Source organism: Diabrotica virgifera, chromosome 7 (genome assembly GCF_917563875.1).
Source record: "Diabrotica virgifera virgifera chromosome 7, PGI_DIABVI_V3a".
NCBI lineage: Eukaryota > Metazoa > Arthropoda > Insecta > Coleoptera > Chrysomelidae > Diabrotica > Diabrotica virgifera.
The window spans coordinates 168,474,616-168,499,381 of NC_065449.1; positions in this window are offsets into that span (position 1 = coordinate 168,474,616).

Here is a 24,766-nt window from a genome sequence, read left to right on the forward strand (position 1 = left end):
TCTGCTTTAATTATCTTCATTTTGATTTCTCCTATTACTAGAAAATGGTCTGTGTCCGCGTTTGCTCCTCTATATTGCTCTATATTGCCGTGCATTATTGCTTTCCATTTTTTGGATATTAGTATGTGATCTATCTGATTGCCATATGTTGTGCCAGGTATCAACCATGTTACTTTATGCTGTCTTCTGTGTATGAAGTTTGTACTTATAATGTAACTGTTTGTTATTGCTGCTAGTTGGCATAATTTTCTTCCGTTATCGTTTGTCTCGTCATGAATAGTTTCTTTCCCTGCTACTTCCTTATACTGGTTTTCTTTGCCTACTTTTGCATTGAAGTCACCAACCATTAGTACTATATCATTTCTGGGTAATCTTTCATATAATTCTTCCAGTTGTTCATACAATTCAATTTTATCATTTTCTGGTGCATTTTCTGTGGGTGCATATATGTTTATGATTGTCATATTGGCTTGTTGGTTTTCTACTTTTATATACGACATTCGTCCATTTATCGCCATAAACCGTATAAAATTTCGAAAAATCACAATGGGAAAACCCATCTCAGGTATGTACTGATAACGAGTACAGTAAAGTTCATCTATATAGAAGTAAAGTGTTCACAATAAACATTGTCAACTGCGTCCGAACTCACTATCAAAGGAATATCACTAACTTATGCCAAAAGTGATAATACTTGACAAACGGGAGAAATATGACGTGCTCCCATATCAGAAAAATAAGATATTTACTCAACATACACACTACATACTACACTAGGTATGTGATTGCAAAATCAACTGTATTATATGTATATCATGACGATGGCCATTAGTTGCCGAGGCATTAAACCAAGTAAAAAATTGTTTATTTACACATATAACTTTATTCTATTTTATGATTTTATTTTTGTGCCTATTTCATGCTCGTTTTAGGTGAAAGTTTTTGCTTTTCTAGCATTTATCTGAAACTATTTATGCTTTTAAGGGAACATTAACAGTAACATTAGGATTTACTTCATTACTTTTTGAACGACAGTATCCATTTTATATCCTTGCATCCTTACAAGTTTGTAATATTTGTTTATTTTTATAGACTACAGCGGAGAAATGCTCTATTCACTGCTACGGCAATCATTCTCTAAAAGTTGTATAATTCATAATACGATGACGTTTTTCCAGTTTCTATTAAAACAGTTTACTATACCTCGCCTTCGTAGGTACACGACGGAAAATAATTAGATGCCAAACTGGCGATAGCATTTTTACTAACTTGCTAAAAATAGAACTTTTCAACATGGTGGGAAACTCAAACTAAGTAGGTCGGCTACGTGGGTTGAATGTAAAAAGATATAGTTATTGAATTCATGCAAAACTAGCCTTATTAGTGAAACCGTTTAAGATAATAGAATTGTAGAATTTACCAGAATGTTAATTACAGATTTGGAGTTTAACCCTATAATGCAGTGATTCTCAACCTGTGGGGCGCGCCCTCTTAGGGGGGCGCGCTTTTAGTAATGGGGTGGGGGGGGGGGGCGTGAGTATATAAAAAAACACCAACATTGACTAATTTACTAAAGGCAAAGCAAAACAAAATTCTGAAAAAATAAAATACCCGTGAACACTGACAAGGAGCTATAATTAAAGAGAATTGAATACTGAATTAATACTAATTAACACTATATTAATACTAATTAATACTAATTATCAAAAAATTTAACGTAAATTAGTGATTTCCTTGGGCTTGTTCTGCAGAGAAAAGTTGACCGAAACAGGGTGTAACTAGAACATAATACATATGTACACATCCACAATAAATTTAACAGTTACAGAAGTACTGACTGAACTGACTCGACTAAGACAAAGACTTGTTGGTCAGAGTCAGAACTGAGAAGACGGAGATGCAGGCAGACGATCGAGAATGTTCAAAATAACTCGTAACTTCCCGCGAAAAGAGACAATCTGTTCCGAATTGGTGTTGAATTTTTTGTAAATGCTTAAGGTACACTGTTATTGCATATGATATACTTTGTTATTGTACGAGGGGGGGGGCGCGGTGAAAATAATTATGGAAAATTGGGTCGCAAATGGTAAAAGGATGAGAAACGCTGCATAATGCATACTGTACGATAAACCATTCAAAACTTAAAGAGACTATAGTGTACATCTGTGCTTACGGATAAGTGTTTAAAGGTTTTTAAAAAATCAGTGACATATCCATGTATATTTCTTCAATTATGATTGATTGGCGTCATCAGAATGATTTTTGTGGACGGCTTATTATTTTCAGTTAATAACAACAATCCTCTATACTACTAATGTCACAATAAAGATGCTGTAGAAATAAACAAGAGACCGACCGAAAAATTATTTTCTGAACTTTTCTACAAGGCTAGATGGCAAAAGTTGGAACTAGTATTTATATATTCCTGTACCAAATTTGGACGTGGACGACCAGGTAATATCTGCGAAATGGGATACTGGAAGATCAAACTTAGCATTACGTAAAAAACACCGCATCGCAACATGGAATGTTAAAAGGCTGCTAGAGCCAGGTAAATTGTATATATTAGAAAATGAACTGATTAAGGAGAAGATAGATATCTGCGGGATATTTGAGACACACTGGCAAGGCCAAGGACATTGGGAAGCCACTCACTATAAAGTTTTCATGTCAGGAGCTAACAAATCAGGACAAAAAGGCGTAGCAACGATACGATACGATGCGAGGACGATACAAGAACCAAATAGATTATATTCTTAACACTAAACGATGGAGGAGCTCTGTAACTAATGTGAAGACAAAACCAGCTGCAGACTGTGGTTCGGACCATAAAATGCTACAAGCAGAATTTCGCATTAAGTTGCATACTAAACCAATTGCAAACAAAAGACAAAAATTGGTTCCAAAATACCCGGAAAAGTTTAGAGAGGCACTAGCAAAAGCTGATCCACCAGTGACTACCGGAGACCCTGACAAAACGTGGGGATACACAAATAAGTTGGTCACCGAAGCCATCAACAACACAAACCTCAAAGAAAAAGTAGATCGGAAAAAACATTGGATGACTGAAGAAACTCTCAACCTTGTAGAAGAAAGACGAAAACTTAGAAACGGCACGTCAAATTCAATACAAAAAGAAATAGAGATAAGCACTCTAAATACAACTATAAAACACTTGTGCAGAAGGGACAAAAATAATTATAAAAAAAGCATATGTGAACAACTAGAGGAAAATGCTGACCGCCAAGAATCTAGAGAACTTTTCTCAAAAGTCAAATATCTAGCGAGAGAATTCAATCCACAGACACAGATCACCAAAGATAATAGTGCAAATACCATAACAAACCCAGACGGTATCGCAGAGGTGTGGAAACAATATTGTGAAATACTATTCTCTAACAACGACCTATACGATAATACAGAGAAAAGAAGTTATGAAAAAAACCTCAAATATTGAAATCAAAAATTGAGTCGGCAATTAAAAAGCTAAAATGTAGAGAAGCACAAGGAGAGGATGGAATTACAGCTGAAGTACTCAAAAAAATGGAAGAATTAGGGACGGAAGTAATGCTTAGAATTTTAAATGAGATCTGGATTACCGGAAAGTGGCAAAATGACTGGGGTAAACTCACGTTTATTCCCATATACAAAAAAGGTTCTCGGACAGATTGCAGTAATTACCGTACAGTAGCATGGATACCTCACGTGAGCAAAGTACTTCTAACAATAATCAATGAGAGATTAAAATCCATTCTCTTACCGCAAATTCCCCAAGAACAATGCGGATTCGTACCAGGTAGGGGAACAAGAGAACACATTTTTAATATTCGTCAAATTATCGAGAAATCTCGACAGTTTAACATAGAAACATATTTGTGCTTTGTTGACTACTCCAAAGCCTTCGATAACGTAAAATGGGATAAAATGTGGCATATACTTAGAGAAATGGGTACGTCAGAACATCTAATCTATCTATTACAAGCAGTTTATGTAAATAACACCGCTAATGTAAGAGTTAATAATGTGATTTCGAAAAACTTCAAATTAAAATCAGGAGTGCGGCAGAGATGTATAATATCCCCCATTCTATTCAATATATATATAGTGAACATATTATGCGTCAAGTTTTGAGGAATGGCAAGGTGGAGCAACGATAGGAGGAAGAAAAATAAAAAACCTACGTTATGCTGATAACACTGTTATATTGACGTCTTCACCAGAAGAACTGAAAGAAATTATGAATAGGCTAGGAACGGTGAGTACGGAATATGGTTTGAAAATAAATATACAGAAAACCAAAGTAATGATCATCGATAGAATCAGAGACAACCAACCGGAAATAAAAGACTTAGCAGGTTACGAAGTGGTCAGACAATTTAATTACTTAGGCTCCGTTATTACTAACAGTGGAGGATGCGAACTATTATTCAAAACGTATAATGGGATTTGAAATATGGGTCTACCGGAGAATGTTGCGCATACCATGGACCGCACATCGCACAAATAATTCAATATTAGCCGAACTTAACATAAAAACTAGACTCAGCACAACTATCAACCAAAATATACTGAGATATTTTGGACATTACTAGAAGAAGAGAAGGCATGGAGCCAATGATAGTTGAAGGCAACGTAGAGGGCAGAAGATCCAGAGGAAGATCTCCATTACGATGGTCGGACCAAATAAAGGACATGACTGGTTACTCATTCTCCGAAGCAAAACAACACGCACAGGAGAGAGAGAATTGGACAGAAATAGTCAAACGACTTACATGACGCCACTACATCCTTACGAAGGATCTACGAAAAAAGGTCGCCAACAATTGGTCGAGCGAAAAAATGTCGCGCACATTTGAGCGCGTATCAAAAGGTCGCCGGCGAAAAAACAGCGCCGACGAAATAAGGTCGCGTGCAATTGATCGCGCGAAAAAAGATCGCGTCAGAAAATATGTTTTCATTTGCATACTTTAACTTTCCTTCACACTTAATCCAGGCTTAGGTCAGATTTAGATGATGCAATAGAACTAAAGGATTGCTGTTAAATAATGACCCAAACAGTTAAATATTTTCTTATTAGTCATTTTAACCTATTGGTAAAAAATATTTCGTCAACCCAATATTGACTTCTAAATGACTTTAGTTTTATTTTCCACTTTAAATAATAGGAAAATAATTGGAAGTAAATAATCCTATTTGAAATTGATCATGTAAAATGTTCGACCAATTTAATGGTCGAATTAAGGTAATTTTAACTGTAAATGTTGTAGGGAAAGTACCTAGAGGTATTATTTCACGACTTGGCAGTGTCGCAAAATTTACCCTTGGTTATTTAAGAGTAAGTTTTAATATAAGCTTAATATATTTTACAGGGTATATACTACATATAGATAGGGTAGGTTAAGGGCTACCATCTTTATTAAAATAAAATTTCCCAAATAAAATAATGATATTGTGGTTAAAAATTATATAACAGGCACAATTTCATTAATACATTGTCATTGGTGAGTACTTATTGAAGATATCATAGTTAAAGAATACATTTATATTAATAACAGATTTGCATACTTTAACTTTCCTTCACACTTTATCCAGGCTTAGGACTGGCAGTTAGTAACTGGCGTGTTTAAAAGTTTTTTTAATTTTAATTTTTTTATTTTTTTCTAATTTTTATTTTTTTTTTATTTTTATTTTTTTGTGTTTTTTTAATTTTTATTTTTTTTTTATTTTTTTTTTTAAATTTTTTTTTTAATTGTTTTTTAGTTTTTTATACTTGCAGTTGAAAATTTTGGGCAATTCCTCTTAAATATTCTAGATTTGGCCGGTTCCCGTATTGCAAACAAATCGTTTTTATTCGCCGCGCTGTATCTTTATAAATTTTTTTTTGAGGTTGTTGGTTTCCAGCTATGTATTGCTCCACTTTTAATCGATTTAAACTCTCTTCTTTCTTTAGCCCCGTAATAAACTTCCATAGATTTGGGTGTGCTGCATTTAATATCGAGGAGAAGCTGTTGTGCCAACCTTCGACAGCATTATTAGTACGCGGTAGATCTTCCTCTATAAATTCGAAGCAATTCCAAAGATTCCTTGGAAACATTGGCGGTCTTCTTTGTTGTCGTCGATCCAATCTGCCTATCCATACATCCTCAAAGTAGTTTATTAAAGGTGTTAGTAAATTTTCATTTTGAGTGTAAAACTCGCTGTCCAGTAGCTCTCCGAATGTTGCAACAACATCTACTTCAGGTACGAAGGCTAGGGCTGCCAATTGTCGCAGATGTAGAGCAAAATTTGCGTCTTCTGTATAAACTTGTTGCAGTCCTGTACCTTGCATGTTTCTCCACAAACATTGTGTGAAATGAAAGAAACATCCACGGATTCTGACTTCAGGAAACTCTTGTTGTAAAGCATTAATTGCTGCTTTTTCATAATCCACCATTATTGTTGTAGGACGTAAACCTGGTCGTAACGTTTTTAATTCATGGAAGAGTCGAGTGTATGTTGCCTGAGTTTTATTAGGAAGTAGAGCAAAAACAGTTGGAATAACGTTGCTATACTGTACGCCATGTATTGTATACAGCTGACCAAACAATAGAGGAGTACATGTGAATGTTCCATCGGCATACCAGTGTTCACAGCTCGCCATCAAAGTTAAATTTCTTTCAGTGGAAAATATTAAAATTCTCTGTTCGTTTGGACCACTGTCAAATAAAAGAAACGGTTCGCCGTTATTGTTTCTGGTGTATTCTTCCGGAATAATAAGCTCTGTTAAGCTTCTTGGATTTGCCGGAATAGCTTCCACTCTTTGGCGTGTGTTCTGAATAGTTCGCTTTAGGGATGAAATAGAAGGTAGCTGCCCAGTTGCACCCACAGACACTTCTTGTGAAACGGTAGCTATGATTCCTTGTGTTGTTAGTTCAACTTGATGAGCCAGTTCTTTCATTCTGTTACAAGCCTTTTTTGCTTCTAATATTGACGCATCGGCAACGTGGTTGTGACTTGTACTTTTCACTACTTCATCTCCCACTGTGTGAACTCTCCCGGTACATTTATGCTTATTGTACTGAGCGCACTTCCAAATTGTCTTTTGATCAATCGTTTTTTCCTTTCTATGGATATATCCATTATACACCAACATATTGGCACCTTTTTGACTCTTTACGTAAGTTAAGACCATCTTGACAAATCGACAAGCTAATGAATAATGAGATATACGATATTTTTCCCATCTTCTTATACATCCAAAATACATTAAAAAGTAATAAAAGTACGTTTCACGAATATGGAATAATAATTACCACATTAGTGAATAACGCACAATTAGACAAAGAACTTTTGTACAATATTTATTTTAGCATTTCCAATAATGTCTTATCGTAATGACTTCATGGAATTCCTAATAAATACCTACACAATAAGGTGCCCTTATCTAAACTACTTATTCTTCACTAATCTGCATAACGACTTTCTACTAAGAACCAATTATGCTAATTACCGGTCTCTGAAAATACCAAAAATAGGTAAACTGGTACCTGGTATTCGTTTGTATGTAATATATACTGTAAATAGAACTATTATTATTGTACATTTTTAACGATATCCGATTAGGAAGAGCAAACACTTTTAAACACGCCAGTTTTTTGCTGACAGTCCTAAGCCTGTAAAAAGTGTGAAGGAAAGTACCTTTCTGAATTTAGATCCATATATTAAAATTATTCACGTAGAACAAAAAAAATACTTTCTTCATGTTAAAAATTGTTCAATTTTCAAGTATATTCACTCGAATAACCTGAAAATACCATATGAAATAATTTCCCATTCTCCTATATTTCCCATCTTCCTACACATCCAAAATACATTAAAAAGTATTTAGATATACGTTATTTTTCCCATCTTCTTATACATCCAAAATACATTAAAAAGTAATTAGATGGAATTCCAAGACTAATCGGCTCATAATGCATAAAGTTAAAGTATGCAAATAGAATTTCTTTAGAACCTTTTTGAAAACCAATTGAATGGTTTTAATAATGTAAAACATGACGCGATCTTTTTTCGCGCGATCAATTGCACGCGACCTTATTTCGTCGGCGCTGTTTTTTCGCCGGCGACCTTTTGATACGCGCTCAAATGTGCGCGACATTTTTTCGCTCGACCTATTGTTGGCGACCTTTTTTCGCGACACCCCTTACGAAGGACAACAGATAGAGGAGGACGTACCAAATTTGTGCCGGTTTAAAAAATAATTAGGTTGTACCATGGTACAATTTATTTTGATAATAAAAATGCTTGGGGCTAGTAAAAAAGCATTTATTGTCGTATTCTATTGTTAAGCGAAAAAGAGATAATACAGTCGACAGGAAAAAAGACGTAAGCTTTCTAAGACTTCCAAAGCTGTCGATTTGACAGGTGTATCTAAAAGAGCTTCCGCAAAAATTTAAAATTCCGCTTTAGAAGGTGTAAGCTTAATTTTCAAAACTAATAAATAGAGCGCTGGTCATCGACAAAAATAAAATTCGGAGAGGTGTTAAGAAAAAGGCCACTCCAGCATGAGAACAAAAATTTAAATCAGTCAATTGAAGTGCTATACTTTGATGAAAGAAAAGATCAAACCATGGTCTTCGAAAACGCAAGGCGAATCATGAAAACTAAATGGCATGTAGATTTAATTATTGAATGACCAGACAGGTAGTTTATATTTTGGGTACTTAGCTTACAAATCTTAAAAATCTTACAAAGATTATAGATCTTACAAGCTACTTACTAAGCCATAATATAGATTGTAGTAAATTAAGTGTTATGGGATATGACGGTACAAATGTTAATACGGACTGGAGAGGTGGAATTCGGGTTATAGAAACGCGAGTAAATAAATCATTACAGTGGTGTGTACGCCAGTTACACGCGAAAGAACTTACTTTACGATATTTGCTGCAAAAATTAGATGGCCACACAAAAGATTCCTATTCATATTCTGAACCGATTGGATATCTTCTTCCCAATTGCGAAAAAATGCCGGATATTAAGTTTAAACCTAAGTATATATTTATCCTGCGTCTTATAAATAAAAATGATCTAATAGTCCATTCTTTCACGGTTTTTGCTCTAAATTTTAAAGAACCGCTTGGATTGACATGAAATTTGGCATACGTATAGCTTACATGCCAAAGAAAAAAAGTGATATTGTGCCGATGTGTGCTTTTGCCCTGGGGGTGATTTTCACCCCCTCTTTGGGGTGAAAAAATATATGTCCAAAATAAGTACGGAAATGGGTAAACTGACTAATTTTAAGTAACTTTTGTTCTATAGAGCTTTTTCGCCAAGTCAACACTTTTCGAGTTATTTGCGACTGAATATGTTCATTTTTCAACAAAATAACCACATTTTTAGACGGTTTTTCGCAAATAACTCAAGAACTAAGCATTTTGTCGAAGAAAACGTTCTTAGCAAAAATATAACCTATAAAAAAGTAAAAAAATGGTGTGCGCGTTAGGTCTCTGGATCTCGTAGAACCAGAGTTATAGCCAATGAAAAATAGATTCATATTCACCAAATTTCAAATAGAATATTTCGACGAGAAATATCCAAAAAATTAAGTACTTTTGGGGGAAAACCCATTATAACTTTTTAAAGTGTTTAAACAAGCTTTATTTTTGTTTTTACAAAAAGTTTCTAAGATTAAATTTAAGCAAGTTACGCTCAAAGTAAAGTTGGTCCCTTTTGTTTTTGCAAAAAAAAAATTGGGAAGACCACCCCCTAATTAGCAACTTAAATGAAATTAATCGTTACCGCTCCACAAATTATTTTGCTTATGTTGTGTTTATATGATCTGTAAGTTTCATCGATTCTTAGTGCTTATTTTTGAAAAAAAAATTGGTTTCAAAGTAAAATTTTTAAAAACTAAAATTTTGAAAAATATGCTTTTTTTCGAAATAACTTAAAAATTGTAAGAGATACCAAACATCTCGAAAAACAAAAATAGTCAGATTTGCTTTTTTGAATATCATGTATTTTTTTGTTTTTCTCTTTTTGGTTTTCAGACAAAAATTGATTAAGATTTGGTGTTTCTAAATTTGCATACATTCGTGATCAGTGACTCGTTCAACCCTTTTTAACTAGAGCCATTTCAATAATAAGGACTTTGAACCGATGAAACTTACAGATCATATAAACAATATATACACGAGTCAAGAGACTTGTGAAGTCGTAACGATTAAGTTCATTTAAGATACTAATTAGGGGGTGATTTTCTCGATTTTTTTACCAAAACCAGAAAGGACTAACTTTATTTTGAGCGTAACTTGTTTAATTTTGATGCTAGAATTTTTTTTTTATAAAACAAAAATGAAGCTTTTTTTAAACACTTTTAATAAGTTGTAATGAGTTTTCCCCGAAATGTGCTTCATTTTTTGTTATTTCACGTTAACTTATTTTTCATTAGCTATAACTCTGCTTCTACTAGGTATAGAGACGTGATATATATACACCATTTTTTAAAATTTTTCACAGGCTATATTTTTGCTAAGAATGTTTTTTCGAAGAATTATAAAAGAACGCATATGCGAAGAATACCGCCCTTTTGAGTCAGAAGAACAAAACGGATTCAGAGCAGGACGATCCACAATAGATAGTATTTTCTGCTTATCCCAAATACTTGAGAAAAGAACACTGAGATCTCGAGAAGTGCATTTACTCTTAGTCGATTTAACAAAAGCATATGACACCGTGCCTGTTGCGAAGTTGTGGAAAGTATTGGAGAAAACCAGTATCAGCGTTACACTAATCGATGCTATTAAAGAGCTTTATAAGAACACAATAGCAAAAGTTAAAATAGGAAAAGAGGTGTCTAATGGTTTTCAGGTAACAAAAGGACTTAAGCAAGGTTGTTGTTTATCTCCCATACTGTTCAACATATATATCGATGAAGCACTCAGGCACTGGAAGAAGAAGTGTAAAGGGATGGGGCTATCTATTGGGGATGAAACGTTATATACGTTGCACTATGCAGATGACCAGGTAGTTATTGCCCAAGACAAAGAAGACCTGGAGTATATGGCTAGAAAACTAATGGAAGAGTACAAAAAATGGGGCCTCGAAGTAAATGTCCAAAAAACACAATATCTTTGCGTAGGAGGAGAAAATAATCCAGATGACCTCGACTTAGAAGATGAAACTATTAAGAAATGTGACCAATGTACATATTTGGGGGTAAAACTGACAAAGACAGGACGAAGTGATGAAGCCATAAAAGACAGAATAACCAAAGGAAAACAAGTTATAGGTGCGTTGAATTCAGTATTATGGCAAAAAAATATAAGACCGGAAACGAAAAAACGAATATATAATACCATATTAAAACCAGTAATCGTCTATGGCTCAAAAGTGTGGCAGTTATCACAAAAACTTAAAGGTAACCTATTGGCAGTTGAAATGGATTTTTGGAGGAGAGCAGCGGGAAAGTCTAGATTAGAACATGTGAAAAATGAGGACATCAGGAGACAAATGAAAGTACAAAGATCAATTATAGAAGACATCGAAAAACAACAACTAATATGGTACGGACATGTTAGACGTATGGGGGAAGAAAGACTACCCAAAAAGATATTAGAATGGGTACCACCAGAGAAAAGAAAACGAGGACGACCACCAACAACATGGATTCAAGGAATCTCAAAAGCAATGTCAGCAAGAAATCTATCTGAAGAAGACTGGCAGAATAGACAGGCTTGGCGAACGGGAACCCAAAGGCGTATTACGCTGTGAACGGGATTTATATATATATGTTTTTTCGACAAAATAACTCTATTTGAGTTATTTGCGAAAAACCGTCTAAAAGCGAGGTTATCTTGTTGAAAAAATGAACATATTCACTGCCAAATAACTCGAAAAGTATTGACTTAGTAAAAAAACTCTGTAGAACAAAAGTTACTTAAAATTAGCCAGTTTATCCATTTCCTGACTTTCTTTGGACGAATATTTTTTCACCCCCAAGAGGGGGTGAAAACCACCCCCAAGGCAAAAGCACATATCGTCACAATATCACTTTTTTTCTTTGACTTGTTAGCTATGTGTATGCCAAATTTCATGTCAATCCAAGCGGTTCTTTAAAATTTAGAGATTTTGCAATATTTTACCGTTAAAGAACGGACTATAAGTACAGACAAACAGTATTTGTACAAACCATCTGAAGCAATTGGATATAGAATATGTTCTCAAAGTTCGGTAGAGAGTAGTCCAGGGAAAATGACCACACACGTTGGTTTACGACAACTAACCACATTCTTGGAATTTATGTAGTTACAACTTATCCCTGCGAAATCTTAAAGGTTTTAGCTGAGTTTTTAATAAAAGTTTATCCTCGTGTTTGGTTTCATATAAAAACACAGCCAAGATTGTAATAGGGTGCCACGCATCTCTTGAAATTAAGCAGGTCTCGAGAGATTTTCCGAATAATGTCTGATGAAGTATCAAAAAAGTTATTCGAAACAATGCTTATTTTTCGTTTTCGGAAATCAATCAAATTGTTATGTCAGCAGGTTAGCGTCAACATATTAAGAGGAAACAGTAGCGATCAACAGGTAGCGAAAACGCGTTCCAAGATTGCGGCTGTAATTTTGAATATTTTTTCGAGATATTTGGCACACGTATTCGTAATATAATAAAGAATGGCGGTACAGAGCCCAATTTGAAAAATATGTTAATATGTGGAAATTACTCTGTAATTAAATACAATATTAAAAAAACGAGCCTGTACCGCCATTAAGAAGAACAAAAAAATACACTTTCTTCAAATAAACTTTATTATCCGATGCCTAGATTTTGTGTCATTTTGGAACTACTAAAATTTTTTATTTCATTAGTAGTTCCAAAATGACACAAAATCTAGGCATTGGATAAAAAAGTTTATTTGAAGAAAGTGTATTTTTTTGTTCTTCTTAATGGCGGTACAGGCTCGTTTTTTTAATATTGTATTTAATTACAGAGTAATTTCCACATATTAGTATATTTTTCAAATAGGCTCTGTACCGCCATTCTTTATTATATTATGAATACGTGTGCCAAATATCTCAAAAAAATATTCAAAACTACAGCCGCAATCTTGGAACGCGTTTTGGCTACCTGTTGATCGCTACTGTATCACCTTAAAGCGGGTGCCGACAGAATAATTTCAAGGATAGCCGGTATAAAAAGTCGTATTTTCAAAGTACCCATCCCGAAACACCAAACCAATTTTGTTGCAAAAGGTTACATAGATCTCATAGACGCTATGAATAGAACTATAACGGAGCCGTCTCTAAGCGTAAGAACAAAACAAGTGGGTCGCGGTGGAGGTAGAGGTGGAGGTCGTGGTCTATGTCGACATTCATGTAACACAAACACATTGTAGTGAATGGAAGAGAACAGAGCAGGTAAGTCGCGGTGCAGGTTTAACGCTGTGCCATCCAGGAGGTATACATTATACATCGATACTTTTGAAAATGAGTTTGTTTTACGTGGATGTCTACTGTGCGGCCTACCAGGATGCGTCCCTGTGATTGGTCCGTTCGAAGCTAAGTTGTCATTGTCTGCGCTATCTGAGTTGATACTTTTTATATAATCCCTTTTTTGTATTCAGTGTATTTTTGAATTTCTAAAGTACTTAAATTCAGCCAATTTTTGAAATATGAAGGAGGATCTGATTATTTACAGCTGATATTTCATCAATATCATCACTTGACTGACACAACATCGCAAAAGCACAGTGTTTTGTCATTCAAATTTCATTAAACTACTTCACTTGATAGTGGTTCTAGCTCGATGACAGCGCAGGTGACCTCCTTCCTATGTGCTGTCGAGATCGACCGCGACCTAACTAGTAGCATCCACCGCGACCTACACCTCCACCTCGACCCACTTGTTCTGTTCTTTCCCTTAGGGTAAGAACAGAACAAGTAGGTCGCGGTGGAGGTGGAGGTGGCGGTCGCGGTCGATGTCGACATCCATGTAAAACAAACACATTGTGGTGAATGGAAGGGAACAAAGCAGGTAAGTCGTAGTGGAGGTTTAGCGCCATGCCATCTAGGAGGTTTATATCGATGATTTTGAAAATCAAATGAGTTTGTTTTTACATGGATGCCTACTTACTGCGATGTTTCCCTGTGTTTGATGCGTTCAAGCCCAAGTTGTTATTCCCCTGCCATTTCGTGCGCTACAGTACTAGAGTTGCTACCTATAATCTCCTTTGCGTATTCAGTTCATTTTTGAATTTCAAGTGCTAAATATGAAAGAGGATCTGATAGCAATTGTGCAGTTTACTTCCGTATTATGGGACAAGACCCGGATGCACTGTTGGGTAATATTAACTATCAGTTACCACTTTTGTAATCAAAATTTCATCATACTACTTCACTTGATAGTGGTCCTAGCTCGATTGAGCATCGCAGGTAACCTCCTTGCTATGTGCTGTCGACATCGACCGCGACTTCACTAGTAGCATCCACCGCCACCTCCACCTCCAACGCGACCCACTTGTTCTGTTCGTACCCTTACACATCATTTGGCCGACTAGGAAATGTGGTGTCGGTGGTCGGCCATACGGGATCATTTTTCTAAAATCAGCGAATATGCCCGCTTTGACAAGCGGTTAAAACAAACCTACCAGTGCGATTCGGCTGGAATTTTGATATTGGCCGTCTACGAGAATGTATCAATATTTAATGAGTGTACTTTTTATACAATAGTACATTTCGTTTGCACAAGTGGCCCCATCCGTCGGTAAGGCTAATTACTTATCGGACCACCCATTTACATCCAAATTTATCTCAATGAAAAAAGGACCAGTTATTTTGTATACAGAGTTGGGATAAAGTATGGAACCAAGCAAATATCTTTGAAACGAAAAGAACAGTATTTATGAAGCTTTGCATGCAAGTACAGTGACGAAAAAGGCATCTGATGGCATATTTTTTGTTACTACTCCACTTCCGGTTTCACCGGAAACACCCTTAACTTATTTACTTTAAATGGGACACCCTGTATATTTTTGCAGATTTTAAAAGAGCTTGTTATTTTTAATTCATACATACCAAGTTTGGAAGAAAAAACTATTAAAACAAGAAATAAATTTCTTTACAGTTAAAAAATGGGTTAATTTATTTACGTTAGACCAATGATATTAAAAATAAAAAAAAAATAATTTCAAATGTTGAAAATCTAACGGGTTGAGGTCCGGAAAACGAGCGGGCCACTCTATGAATCCTCTACGTCCAATCCATGGAATTGGAAAATTCACTTCCAAAAAATGAAAATTCATCATAACCTATTATCATTAATATTTCAATTCGATCTTTTCCACTTAAATGAACCATTTTTAATACAACTTAGTTCTGTCAATTAGTTCAGTAACAGTTTTACCTAATATACTAAATTCAAATAAGTCATGCAGTGCATGTAAGTAAACAACAATTTTAGTCTACAGTATATGGTACTCGTTTATTTCCTATTACGTTGTATTAATACAAAAAATTATCTACAGACACTTTTTAACAAATTTTCTCTACCAAAGGTATGTATGAATTAAAAATAACAAGTTCTTTTAAAATCCGCAAAAATATATAGGGTGTCCCATTTAAATTAAATAAGTTAGGGGTATTTCCGGTAAAACCGGAAGTGGAATAGTAACAAAAAATATGGCAGCAGATGTCTTTTGCGTCACTGTACTTGCATGCAAAGTTTCATAAATATTGTTCTTTTCGTTTCAAAGATATTTGCTTGGTTCCATACTTTATCCCAACCCAGTATAATATATACATTAAGTTGTTATGGATACTGTGTATGGTATTAACATATTTAACGAGGATTGTTACGTGGCCGGTAACTATAATAATTATGCCGAAGTCTTTACACACAAAAATCTACAAGGTGTCCCAAAAGTAGTGGAACGGTCGAATATTTCGCGAACTAAACATCGGATCGAAAAACTGAAAAATACGTGGTAAATCCTTTTTAAAAATCTATCCAAAGACACCAAACACCAACCCTCACTACACCCCCTTGACGTGGGGTGGGGGGTAACTTTAAAATCTCAAATGGAAACCTCCAGTTTTTATTGCAGATTTTAATTCGTTACGTAAAAGTAAGCAACTTTTATTCAAGACATTTTTTTAAACTGTGGATAGATGGCGCTATAATTGGGAAAAACGATTTATCCTGATACCATAGGTAAATTATAGAAACGGTCTAATACCTTACGAAATACACTTCCAAATGAGAAACTAAAAAACAGATCTTTAATATTTTTTGAAGGCCTTTCGAATAACACCAAACATGACCGTCCAACCCACCCCCTAGAGGTGGGGTGGGGGGTAACTTTAAAATCTTAAAGAGCAACCCCCACTTTTTATTACAGATTCGGATCAGTCATGAAAAATTAAGCAACATTTATTTGAAACATTTTTTAGAACTGTTAATAGATGGCGCTTTAATAGGAAAAATAGGATTTATTAGCGCCATCTATCAGAAATTTTAAAAAATGTTTCGAATAAATGCTGCTTAATTTTTAACGACAAATCCGAATCTGCGATAAAAAGTGGGGGTTCCTTTTTAAGATTTTAAATTTACCCCCACCCCACCTCCAGGGGGTGAGTTGGAGGGTCATGTTTGTTGTGATTCGATAGGTTTTCGAAAAAGTTTAAAAATCTGTTTTTTGGTTCCTCATTTGGAAGTGTATTTCGTGAGATATTAGACCATTTCTATAATTTTACCTATGGTATCAGGATAAATCGTTTTTCCTAATTATAGCGCCATATATCCACAGTTAGAAAAAATGTCTTGAATAAAAGTTGCCTACGTTTACGTAACGAATCCAAATTTGCAAGAAAAACTGGGGGTTTCCATTTAAGTATTTAAAGTTACCCCCCACCCCACCTCCAGGGGGTGTAGTGGGGATTGGTGTTTGGTGTCATTGGATAGATTTTTCAAAATGATTGAAAACGTATTTTTCAGTTTTTCGATCCGATGTTTAGTTCGCGAAATATTCGACCGTTCCAGTATTTTTGGGACACCCTATATAAAAATCACACAAACCTTTCCCCAAGCGGTCAATATATAAAACTCTACATTATTAAACATTTAATACTTTAAAATTGTCTTATGGTAATAAGATTATTTGCTTAGGTAGTTTATTATTAGTTGTTAATGTGTAATAAAAATAAAAGAAAACAACGTTTGATATTCAATGCATTCCTGGGCTACGGGTTAGTTGTAAACTCTTTAGAGTCTGTAGGTTTTCCACATCGACATTAGACAAAACTAATGAGAGGAAAGAGTTTGTAAACACACAGGATAATGTGTTTCTAGAAGTTACGATTGTTTGTTAAAAATTAGAAGTAGGAAAACTTTAGTAGATGGAAAGGATGTCCGCTTAGAAGTAATGGAAAGAAAACTACGGACCGACGGTAGGGGATTCGTGTTTACGAGTTACTCCAAAGAAAAATATCGTAGGATTTTAGGAAACGTCTTGTTGTTAGAAACAAGAATTTTTCCAATTTAACAGAGCAGAAACTGCTTCTTAGAAAACAAAAAATATCAAACTTATTTTCTGTTAAAGATTTTAATTTACTTATAGTTGAGGACGCATCTGTTTTGAGATGGACGTTGAGAGGAGACTCAAGTTTTTTTGCAGAAATTGCTTGAAAATAAATCAAATAATAATATTTGAGTTATCCTCCCTCTCAAAAAGGTCCGGAACATTGTTTAAATAATCAAAATGTCAAAAAATGAAGGAAAAATTCGATTTTTTTCTTCGTTTTTTGATTATAACTTTAAAAGTATTCATTTTCGAGAAAAGTTGTACTGACATAAAAGTTGCATAATTAAATTTCTTATGATATAGAATTAGTTAAAAATTTAAAAAATAGTCACCCTTGTTGCAAAATAGCAATAATTTTGAAAAAACTATACAAAAACAAGTATTCGCATTTTACGCTTTTCAACCATTTATGCTACCCTTAGGACCTTCATATTTTATCCAGAAAAACTTTATGATATAGTAAAACAACACTGTAATTTTCATTAATCATTAACATCAGTTTAATAGATTTTGCAAAATAAATTTTGCAATCCAGGTTTCGCAAAAAAAATTCATTTATTTTAAATGTTGCAGGACTGAAAGTAAAGCGGATCGCAAGTTGAATTATTTTTTGCTTATAGAAGTGTACTGTACCTTTAATTTACAATTTGCAAAATTAAAATCGATTAATTACCAGGGCGTCAGGAAATTTTTTAAATAAACCTTAATTTTTGGTGCTACGCGCAGGACAGCGGTGTTCGATTCACACAAGTTGATTTCCACCAAAAATTTCTTCCAATCTTTATCTAATATATTATTTTCTTACTCTATATTTTGTTGTATTTTAATAGTTTAATTCCACAAAAATCACACTAATTTTATTATTGTTTGTGAAATATTGTTTAAATAATCGCATATATTTAAAAATAATAAACTTTTATTCTCTAAGTTAAAATATATGAAAAAAGAAAGTATTTGCTAATAAAAGTGTTATTTCAAAGGATAGAGTATGTGTTTTTATTTTGCAATAAACAAATTTATTTATTTATTTTAAAATGTAATAAAAATTAAAATATATCAATTATTATCAAAGGTCATTGGAATGCCCAATCAGAGCAAACTATCCGCTGTCCTGCGCGTAGCACCAATAATTAATGTTTCTTTAAAAAAAGTCCTGATGCCGTGGTAGTTATTCGATTCTAATTTTGCAAATTGCAAATGAAAGTTACGTACACTTCTATAAGCAAAAAAAAATTTCAACTTGCTATCTGCTTTATTTTCAGTCCTGTAACATTTTGAAAAAATTAATTTTTCTTGCGAAAGCTGGATTTCAAAATTTATTTTGCCAAATCTATAGAATCGATCTTAATAAAATTTACAGTATTGTTTTACTGTATCATAAAGTTTTTCTAGGTGAAATATGAGAGTCCTAAGTGTAGCATAAATGGTTGAAAAGCGTAAAATGCGAATACTTGTTTTTGTATAGTTTTTTCGAAATTATTGCTATTTTGCAACAAGGGTGACTATTTTTTTAAATATTTAACCAATTCTATATTGTAGGAAATTTAATTACGCACCTTTTATGTTAGTACAACTTTTCTCGGAAATGAATACTTTTAAAGTTATAATCAAAAAACGAAGAAAAAAATCGAATTTTTCCTTCATTTTTTGACATTTTGATTATTTAAACAATGTTCCGGACCTTTTTGAGAGGGAGGATAACTGAAATATTATTATTTGATTTATTTTCAAGCAATTTCTGCAAAAAAATTTGAGTCACCTCTCAACGTCCAAATGTACTAATATTTTTACAGATGCGCCCTGGTCTATTAACGCAATCACTCGTATCATGCTAAAAACATATAATTTAAAAATTACTATTCTCTAAAAGTCTATACCTATTACATTTTCCCATATCGTTACGAATATTGTAACGACGAAATTCACCATGTAGGAATAACGGAAAATAGAATTTGACAAGATGTTGATATGTCATATAAGGGGATGTTAACGTGTTACACAATTTGACGAACATGTCCTAGGTTGCTCAGTACGGAAGAGATATGGTGGGGTTCTTAACGGGGTGTTATTAATATCCTCTTATTAGCTTAAAAATACAAATATAGCAGAATCAAAAATGCGAAAAGTAAATCCCATTTAATAGTTATTTTCCAACAACTGCGGAAAGTCTGCGTACTTTTCCGCACGCGATTGCAGTTTGCCGAACGACGCGAAGCGGAGTTCGGCAAGCAGTCGAGTGCGGAAAAGAGACTTTCCGCAAGAGTTAGGAAAAATATTTTTTATACGAGCGTTTAAAAAATGACCAAATCTTAATCAATTAATTGAATTTATGAAAATACATACACAAATTAGTTCTTTGACAAGGGTTTCAAAACCAAACTTTCAATATAATTGATTAGCATAACGACGATTCAAAACCACTGTGATTGTCTACTGATTTGACTTTCGAATATTATGTAAATTTTTTTTTATTTCATCGAATTGTCCTGTTAATTTCATTACAACATGAACAGTGCAGTTACTGAAGGCGGTTTTTGACAAAATACCGGTTTTCGGTTATACCGTTTTTTTTGCTTACGGTTTAACCTGGCGGTTATAACCGGCCAAAAAAACCGGTTTTCGGTTTTTTAATCAAGTAGGTTACAATGTTACATTTACAATGCACTTTAGTTTGCGATACTCCACTCGACTCGATACTCGATATCAATATGATCAAAATTATTACTATAGAAAGAACATCAATATTAATATAAATTAAACACAATTTTTAACAAAAACCATTTTATTCTATTAATTATTATATTTATTTATTATTTTATTATTATTTTATATCTATTAATTGTTATTAAATATAATATAGCGTAAGATTAATATATACATTGCAATAATGTACAATTTATCCCAGCCATTTCAACTTATAAAAAATTTCCCAAACTCTTACAAATGGGATTTAAAAAAAAATAATATCAACATAAATATTTCACTTCAAAATAAATTGGATAATGCAATGTATCTTTTATTTTTACTACCATCAAAAAAAAATTATCATGTGTTTCTTTAACACGTTTGTATATTTTTGTATAATAGGTACAATTTAACTCATTTAATACTTCTTGTATAGGTGTATCGTTTTGAAAACGTAGGAAAATCCTTGGAGATTCGTATTCGTAATCGGTAATTCGATATTCATAGTCAGAACATTATTTTTGGTAATTAATCAAAAAAAGTCATTCACTCACTTTCAATGTCAAGAGTCAAGTGTGAAAATAGATGATGTTTGTGTCTACTTCAATCAGATCACTTCTTATGTAAATATTATGATTACAAATACCTTTTCAACGAAATATTATAATAAAACTTAATTGTTTCTGGCTGATATAAGTTTGCACCTTCAGTTTGCTTCTGTATTTATAAAATAAAATTTGAATTATGGTTTTGTTTGGAATAATTACTTGAGAATAATAATTATGATTGGGATCCAAAATAATACCAAACCTAATCCTAATCACAATAAAAACCTAATAACCGGTTTTTACTTTAAAAAGAAAAAACCGGTTATAACCGGGACAAAAAAAACAACCGGTAAAACCGGGTATTGCGAAGTAAAAAAAAACGGTTTTCGGTTAAAACCGGTAGTCTTTTCCCATCCCTAGTCACTGAAGGTGGATATGAGCTATTACCTCCGATTTCGTTCAACCTCCATCGATTTGCATGAGAATTATTTAGTGGTTAGAGGATATCTCAAGGAACAAAGGTGACATGGTGGCAACTTGCACTTTTATCCTGGGGTGGTTGCCACCCCTCCTCGGGGTGAAAATTATTTTATTAAAAATAACCCCATAATCAGATAGGGGCCCAAATTCTAAGCAAAAGTTGTTATATAAAGTTATTAAAATAAATCAAAACTTTTTGAGTTATTACAGATCAAAGAATTTAATTTTTCGCGAAAAAATGCATGTTTTTAACTGATTTTTATAAATAACTCAAAAATTATAAGTTTTACAAAAAAGTTATAATTACCAAAATTAATGATAATAAAAATTGACACAAACTTCTTACTAAAAGAACCATTGAAAACGATTTAAAAGAAAATTTCAAGGGTTATTTAAACTAATTAAATTTATCTTTTAAACTTATTACGTTTTTAAAACTCAAAGATTAAATAGCCACAGTTGCATGGTTCCCGCAGCAAAATTTAAGATTTAAACGTTTGTATCTCGGTTATTTTTCACCCTACAGAAATAGTAAAAAAGTTAAAATATTTCATATAGAAAAAACTAAAATTCGTTTTTATATAATTTTTTAGATATATTGAGTATTTTTAGAGTTATTATAGAAAGAAAATTAAAATGACGGTAATTTAAAAAATTTCGATTTTTTTAAATTATACCTTTTTTTCAAAAGTATGCATTCTAAACCAGCGAAAATTTTCAAAATCATTACTTATGCTCATGCAAAGAAATTCTTTTAAGAATTACTATAAATTTTAATTTTTGTGGAAATGGCGTTGTTTTATTTTTCACTTTTTCCTAAAAAATTCGAAAGGGTTCTCTTATTTTCATCATAACTTGCTTAATTTTGACGCTATTAACTTCTTCTGGAGCTCATTTGATAGGTACTTCGAAGTACTTTGACGTGTGCTTTTAGCGGGCATATTTTATAAAATGCATCGTTTTCCCGTTATTTAAGCTTGAATACTTAGATTTGAGTACTCATCGAAAAAAATATACATTCAATTACCGATAACTCACTTCGAATTAACATTAGTTTAGTTATTTAAGTAAAGAGTTTATTCATTTTTTTATTATCTTCAATTTTGATAATAATAACTTTTTTGTAAAAGCTTATAGTTTTTGAGTTATACGTGAAAAACAGCTTTAAAACATGCATTTTTTTACGAAAAAATTAAATTTTTGATCTTTAATGGCTCTAAGGTATTGATTTATGTTATTAACTTTATATAACAAATTTTGCTTCGAATTTGTCCCTCTATCGATTTATAGTATTATTTTTAATAAAATAATTTTTACCCTCGAAAAGGGGTGGCATTCACCCCCAGGGTAAAAGCGCAAGTTAGCATCATGTCACCATTGTTTCTTGAGGTATCCTCTAACTGCTCACCAATTGTCATGAAAATCGATGGAGGTTCAACGAAATCGGAGGTGAAAACCTTCGGTGACTGCACTAGAACACGATAAAATACATTTGAAATAAATTAGTAAATAATAATAATATCTAAATATTAGTTTATTGCATGTACTATAATTATTTTTTCTACAACCGTGTTAAAAATACAATTTTTAGCACTCCATACGAGCGTTAAAAATGCTACTTTAAGGCACTAGTGCTTTAAAAAATTTTGCACTGCAGTTCGTATTGACCATATACGAAATTTTGATGTAATGTCAAAAAAATATAAAATTGGAATGTCAGTAAAATTCAATTAAAAGCTTTTGTAGATATTGTCCTGTAATTACGTTTGTAGAAAAAATATTGTATGATATGCGTGTTAAAAAGTACATTTTTAAGGCACTCATGTGAATTGCAGACCTCGCTATCGCTCATTCTGCAAACTTTCACATGCGTGCCTTAAACGTGTACTTTTAACACTTATATCATAAATAGCTATTTAAGGCCATATTAAAATATGTAAATTCAGTGCGGAAAAGTAATGAGGAAAAGTAAAACTTTCCAAACTAAAACGCGTGCGGAAAAGTAGACTTTTTGCACGCTCATAGAAAAAATACATTGTTACTTCACGCACATTCAGGTACTGCTATCTATTATAGAGTGAAACTGTCATTGTACTAATGACAGTTTTCACAAACTAAACTTAGCCCAGTCGGGATACCGTTTGACCTTGCATTATGAGCTGCCCCAAATTTTATTTTTCACATCTTTAGGGGGGTCAATGGTAGTATAAATTTAAAATCTCGACTGAATTTGACCGTTGCGGTAGCCGCCATCTTGATTTTAATCGAGAGAGGTTTTTGCTTAATATCTCCACCATTTTCAAATTTTCGACAAAAAATATACTAACCTCAATTGTTGAAAATGCAATTTTCTATAATTTTCCTGAGTTATGGGGAAAAAACCTGAAAAAACAGTGACAGTTAAAGCATAATTATGGATTTATTGAATTATCTCGTTTATTATTACTTCTACAACCAATTTTAATCTATACAAAAATGAAGAGAATTAAATTTTTTATAATTTTGATCTCTTTCATTTATTTGATAAAATCAATATTTAAGGTAGTACATACGCGGTAAAGGCGCGAGCGTAAGACCCGATTGACTTAAAGCAATGGTTTTTGTTCAATATCTTCCCCATTTTCAACTTTTCGACAAAAAGTGTAAGGACTGAAATTGTTGCAATTACGATTTACTACAATTTTTCGAGAGAATCAGTGGAGGGTCTAAGAGGGGGGGGGGATGGGAAAATTCCTCCCAACGGGGTCCAAAATTAAAAAAAAAATTGTTGAAATTTTAAAATATGCTGACATAAAACTTAATTATCGACAGACAGATTCAACCAATAAAACCCGCTAGTTAATAAAATTAAGTGAACTTAATGCATATATAAGTTATTATTTATGACTTTTATGTACTTAATTTGGTTGGTGTTTCATTGGAAGTTTCAAAAATTGTATAAAATATAATCCTCTTTATTTTTGTTTATGCACAATTATGTCGTAAAGTTAATAATAAATGAGACAATTCAATAATTATGCTTCCCCTCCGCTTCCACTATTTTCCTCCTTAACTCGGAGAATATTGATCGCATGAAATATTGTGGAAAAGAAATTGTAGGAAATTGCGTTTCCAACAATTTTAGTTACTACCGTTTTTGTCGAAAAGTTGAAAATGGCGGAGATATTACGCAACAACGGTTCTCCTTTAAAATCAATATGGCGGCTAATGCAACCGCGGAATTCAGTCGAGATTTTAAATTTACACTACTATTGATCTCCCCTAAAGGATAGAATTATAAAATTTGGGGCAGCTCGCAAAAAAGATTCAATTCAGTAATTATGCTCCCCCCACCACTTTTTACTATTTTCCCACTTAACTCGGAAAATATCAACCCGCATGAAAAAAATTGTTAAAAAGAAATTGTAGGAAACATGTTTCATGTTTGGAACAATTTAAGTTTAAAATGGCGTAGATATTGAACAAAAACAATTGCTACAAAATCAATCAG